The sequence below is a fragment of the Salmo salar genome, chromosome 01 (assembly GCF_965601325.2).
Source record: "Salmo salar chromosome 01, fSalSal1, whole genome shotgun sequence".
In the NCBI taxonomy this organism is placed as follows: Eukaryota; Metazoa; Chordata; class Actinopteri; order Salmoniformes; family Salmonidae; genus Salmo; species Salmo salar.
Genome location: NC_138291.1, coordinates 140,767,244 through 140,773,336, shown reverse-complemented (window position 1 = coordinate 140,773,336; position 6,093 = coordinate 140,767,244).

Sequence of the window (6,093 nt, the reverse complement as noted above, 5' to 3'; positions counted from 1 at the left end):
CATTTCAAATGTTATATTATCAGCTATGTACAGTGTTTTAGCAATTTTCTAATTCTTTGTGGGTCTGTGTGATCTGTGGGAAATATGCATCTATAATGTGGTCATACATTTGGCAGGAGATTAGGAAGTGCAGCTCAGATTCCACCTCATTTTGTGGGCAGTGGGCACATATCCTGTCTTCTCTCGAGAGCCAGGTCTGCTTATGGCGGCCTCTCTCTATAGCAAGGTTACGCTCACTGAGTCTGTACATTGTCAAGGATTTTCTTAATTTTGGGTAAGTCACAGTGGTCAGGTATTCTGCCACTGTCTACTCTCTGTTTAGGGACAGATGGCATTCCAATTTTCTATATTTATTGGTTGATTATTTGTAGTGTGTCAAATAGTTTTCTTTTGCTTTCGCATAATTTGGTTTGGTCTAATTGTGTTGCTGTCCTGGGTGGTGTCTGTTTGTGTTAGTTAACAGAGCCCCTGAACCAGCATCTCTCTGTATGTGAGGGCTGTATGGTGGAATGTGTAGGCATCGCTTACTTTTAGGTTGTCGACGCAGGCCTCCTAATTGTCCCTAGAATTTCTAAGCAAACAGCTGGAAGCAGGGCTTTCTCCTATAGAGCTCAATTTTTATGGAATGGTCTGCCTACCCATGTGAGAGACGCAGACTCGGTCTCAACCTTTAAGTCTTTATTGAAGACTCATCTTTTCAGTAGGTCCTATGACTGAGTGTAGTCTGCCCCAGGAGTGTGAAGGTGAACGGAAAGGCACTGGAGCAACGAACCGCCCTTGCTGTCTCTGCCTGGCCGGTTCCCCTCTCTCCACTGGGATTCTCTGCCTCTAACCCTATTACAGGGGCTGAGTCACTGGCTTACGGGTGCTCTTCCATGCCGTCCCTAGGAGGGGTGTGTCACTTGAGTGGGTTGAGTCACTGATGTGTTCTGACATTTGATTTGGGTTGTGCCGTGGCGGAGATCTTTGTGGGCTATACTCGGCCTTGTCTCAGGATGGTAAGTTGGTGGTTGAAGATATCCCTCTAGTGGTGTGGGGGCTGTGCTTTGGCAAAGTGGGTGGGGTTATATCCTGCCTGTTTGGCCCTGTCCGGGGGTATCATCAGATGGAGCCACAGTGTCTCCTGACCCTTCCTGTCTCAGCCTCCAGTATTTATGCTGCAGTAGTTTATGTGTTGGGGGGCTAGGGTCAGTCTGTTATATCTGGAGTATTTCTCCTGTCTTATCCGGTGTCCTGTGTGAATTTAAGTATGCTCTCTCTAATTCTCTCTTTCTTTCTTTCTCTCTCTCGGAGGACCTGAGCCCTAGGACCATGCCTCAGGACTACCTGGCATGATGACTCCTTGTTGTCCCCAATTCACCTGGCCGTGCTGCTGCTCCAGTTTCAACTGTTCTGCCTGCGGCTATGGAACCCTGACCTGTTCACTGTGATTACTATTATTTGACCATGCTGGTCATTTATGAACATTTAAACATCGTGGCCATGTTATGTTATAATCTCCACCCAGCACAGCTAGAAGAGGACTGGCCATCCCTCATAGCCTGGTTCGTCTCTAGGTTTCTTCCTAGGTTTTGGCCTTTCTAGGGAGTTTTTCCTAGCCACCGTGCTTCTACACCTGCATTGCTTGCTGTTTGGGGTTTTAGGCTGGGTTTCTGTACAGCACTTTGATATATCAGCTGGTGTAAGAAGGGCTATATAAATACATTTGATTTTATTTGATTGTAGAATTTAACAGCTTTTTTCTGGACTTTGATAACTAGTGGGTATAGTCTTAAGTCTGCTCTGCATGCATTGTTTGGGGTTTTGCGTTGTACACTAAGTATTATTTTGCAGAATTCTGCATGCAGAGTCTCAATTGGGTGTTTTTCCCATTTTGTGTATTCTTGTTTGGTGAGTGGAACCCATACCTCACAACCATAGAGGGCAATGGGTTCTATAACCGATTGAAGTACTTTTAGCCAGATCCCATTTGGGATGTTGAGCTTTATGTTCCTTTTGATGGCATAGAAGGCCCTTCTTGCCATGTCTCTTAGATCGTTCACAGCCTTGTGGGAGTTACCTGTGGTGTTGATGTTTAGGCCGAGGTAGGTATAGTTATTTGTGTGCTTTAGGGCAACGGTGTCTAGATATCATTTTATTTGGTGTCCTGGCTACTGGACATTTTTTGGAACACCATTATTTTTTGTCTTACTGAGATTCACTGTCAGGGCCCAAGTCTGACAGAATCTGTGTAGAAGAGTGCTAGGTGCTGCTGTTGGTCCTCCTTGGTTGGGGACAGAAGCACCAGATCATCTGCAAACAGTAGACATTTGATTTCCGAGTCCAGTAGGGTGAGGTCAGGTGATGCAGACTGTTCTAGTGCCCTCGCCAATTCATTTATAAATATATTGAAGAGGGTGGGGCTCAAGCTGCATCTCTCTCTCTCATTGGAATTTGTGGTCTGTATGTTTTCATTTAGCATACCATCAACACCACAGGCATTTTTGGGTTGGAGGGTTTGTATTTTGTCCTGTAGTTCATTGAACGTAATTGGAGAATCTAGTGGGTTCTGGTAATCGTCAATAGCTGATTCTAATATTTGTAGTTAATCATGTATGTGTTTTAGCTGTTTGTTCTTTGTTATAGAGCCGAAAAGATTTGAGAAGTGGTTTATCCATACATCTTCATTTTGAATAGGTACAGTTGAAGTCGGAAGTTTACATACACCTTAGACAAATACATTTGAACTGTTTTTCACAATTCCTGACATTTAATCCTAGTAAAAATTCCCTGTGTTAGGTCAGTTAGGATCACCACTTTATTTTAAGAATGTGAAATGTCAGAATAATAGTAGAGAGAATGACTTATTTCAGCTTTTATTTCTTTCATCACATTTCCAATGGGTCAGAAGTTTACATACGCTCAATTAGTGTTTGGTAGCATTGCCTTTAAATTGTTAAACTTGGGTCAAACATTTCAGATATCCTTCCACAAGCTTCCCACAATAACTTGGGTGAATTTTGGCCCATTCCTCCTGACAGAGCTGGTGTAACTGAGTCAGGTTTGTAGGCCTCCTTGCTCGCACACGCTTTTCAGTTCTGCCCACAAATGATCTATAGGATTGAGGTCAGGGCTTTGTGATGGCCACTCCAATACCTTGACTTTGTTGTCCTTAAGCCATTTTGCCACAAGTTTGGAAGTATGCTTGGGGTCATTGTCCATTTGGAAGACCCATTTGTGACAAAGCTTTAACTTCCTGTCTGATGTCTTGAGATGTTGCTTCAATATTTCCACATAATTTTCCTGCCTCATGGTGCCATCTATTTTGTGAAGCGCACCAGTCCCTCCTCCAGCAAAGCACCCCCACAACATGATGCTGCCACCCCCGTGCTTCCCGGTTGGGATGGTGTTCTTCGGCTTGCAAGCCTCCCTCTTTTTCCTCACAACATAACGATGGTCATTATGGCCAAATAGTTATATTTTTGTTTCATCAGACCAGAGGACATTTCTCCAAAAAGTACAATCTTTGTCTCCATGTGCAGTTGCAAACCGTAGTCTGGCTTTTTTGGGGCGGTTTTGGAGCAGTGGCTTCTTCCTTGCTGAGCGGCCTTTCAGGTTATGTCGATATAGGACTCGTTTTACTGTAGATACTTTTATACCTGTTTCCTCCAGCATCTTCACAAGGTCGTTTGCTGTTGTTCTGGGATTGATTTGCACTTTTCGCACCAAAGTACGTTCATCTCTAGGAGACAGAACGCGTCTCCTTCCTGAGCGGTATGACGGCTGCGTGATCCCATGGTGTTTATACTTGCACACTGTTGTTTTAACAGATGAACATGGTACCTTCAGGCGTTTGGAAATTGCTCCCAGGGATGAACCAGACTGTTTTTTGTTATTTCTCCTTTATTTAACCAGGTAGGCCAGTTGAGAACAAGTTCTCATTTACAACTGCGACCTGGCCAAGATAAAGCAAAGCAGTGCAACACAAACAACAACACAGAGTTACACATGGAATAAACAAACGTACAGTCAATAACACAATAGAAAAGTCTATATACAGTGTGTGCAAATTAAGTAAGATTACGGAGGTAAGGCAATAAATAGGCCGTAGTGGCGAAATAATTACAATTTAGCAAATGAACACTGGAGTGATAGATGTGCAGAAGATGAATGTGCAAGTAGAGATACTGGGGTGAAAAGGAGAAAAATATTTAAAATAACAATATGGGGATGAGGTAGTTGGATGGGCTATTTACAGATGGGCTATGTACAGGTGCAATGATCTGTAAGCTGCTCTGGTAGCTGATGCTTAAAGACTTGTGGAGGTCTACAATTTTTTTCTGAGGTCTTAGCTGATTTCTTTTGATTTTCCCATGATGTCAAGCAAAGAGGCACTGAGTTTGAAGGTAGGCCTTGAAATACATCCACAGGTACACCTCCAATTGACTCAAATTATGTCAATTAGCCTATCAGAAGCTTCTAAAGCCATGACATCATTTTCTGGAATTTTCCAAGCTGTTTAAAGGCACAGTCAACTTAGTGTATGTAAACTTCTGACCCACTGGAATTGTGATACAGTGAATTATAAGTGAAATCATCTGTCTGTAAACAATTGTTGGAAAAATGACTTGTATCATGCACAAAGTAGATGTCCTAACCGACTAGCCAAAACTATAGTTTGTTAACAAGAAATGTGTGGAGTGGTTAAAAAACGAGTTTTAATGACTCTTACCTAAGTGTATGTAAACTTCCAACTTCAACTGTAGCTATTTGTGTTGTTGTTTGTTTTCGTGTGTTCTAATTTTCCCAGAAGTGGTTAGATTCTATGGATTCTTCAATTACATTGAGCTGATTTCTGACGTGCTGTTCTTTTTTCTTATTGTATTTCTGTATTGTTCCACCATAGTGAACACTAAAGTTTTCTGGGTCTCTGTGTTTTTGGTTGGATATGTTTCTCAATTTCTTTCTTAGGGTTTTGCATTCTTTATCAAACCATGTCATTGTTGTTCATTTGTTTAGGTTGCCTGCTTGACATTTCTAGGATTTGGCAGGGAAGTTGAAAGGTCAAATATAAAGCTTACACCTTCGCTATTGCAGTGAAATGTTTTGTCCAGGAAGTTGTCTAAAAGGGATTGGATTTGTTGTTGGTATGTTTCTAAACTACTTTCCTATAGCATTTCTATAGCATTTCTTAATATTATGCAGTTGTTCAGCTTTGATTCCTCATGATTGAGTATTGCTCTGTTCAAGTAGGCTGTGATTTTGCTGTGATCTAATAGGGGTGTCAGTGGGCTGACTGTGAACACTCTGAGAGACTCTGAGTTGAGGTTTGTGATAATGTAATCTACAGTACTACTGCCAAGGGATGAGCTGTAGGTGTATCTACAGTAGGAGTCCCCTCGAAGCCTTGCAAGAGATGTGACCCATTTTTGTTGGTTGTTTTGTCGTAGTTGTGCCTAAGGGGGCATATTTGGAAGGGAATGTGTTCACCTCCAGGTAGATGTTTTCCCCCTGTGAGCTGAGAATGTCGGGTTCTTGTCCAGTTCTGGCGCTCTCTCACAGCTCAAGGACCTCTCTCTGTATAGCGCTCCTCCCTCTCTCCTCCTTCTCTCTCCCACCCAATTCCTGGTTCATGGTTTCAGGAAGGTTGATGGGTTTGCGGAAGAGTCTGTCCTTCTCACTGAACTGCAGCTAGCCCTAGTCACTCTGTCCCTCACCAGGCGCAGCCGGCGAATGTCTCCGTATTTGGAGAACACTTAATTCAGCTTGTCCTCCGTTGTTTGAGGGTTCAAGCAGGCCATGAACAGAGCAGGTCCCACACCAAGGCTTTGTTGGGTTTGTAGCGGGAGACCAAGACCCTCCAGACGGCCTGGTCATGCGACTCTACGTCGGTGCCATCGATGCTGCCCACCTTGCGAGGGTGACGGTCGTAGACTTTTGCCACTGGACTCAGAAACAGTGTCAGTAAAAAAAATAATTAAGAAAACAGCTCATAAATAAAGTTCACAGAATGTAATCATGTATCTGACAATTTATATTTGTTAGAGATACATATTATTTTGAGGTGGGCCATGGTCATTACTCACGAGTCATTGCTGCAAGCAAAAATGATGG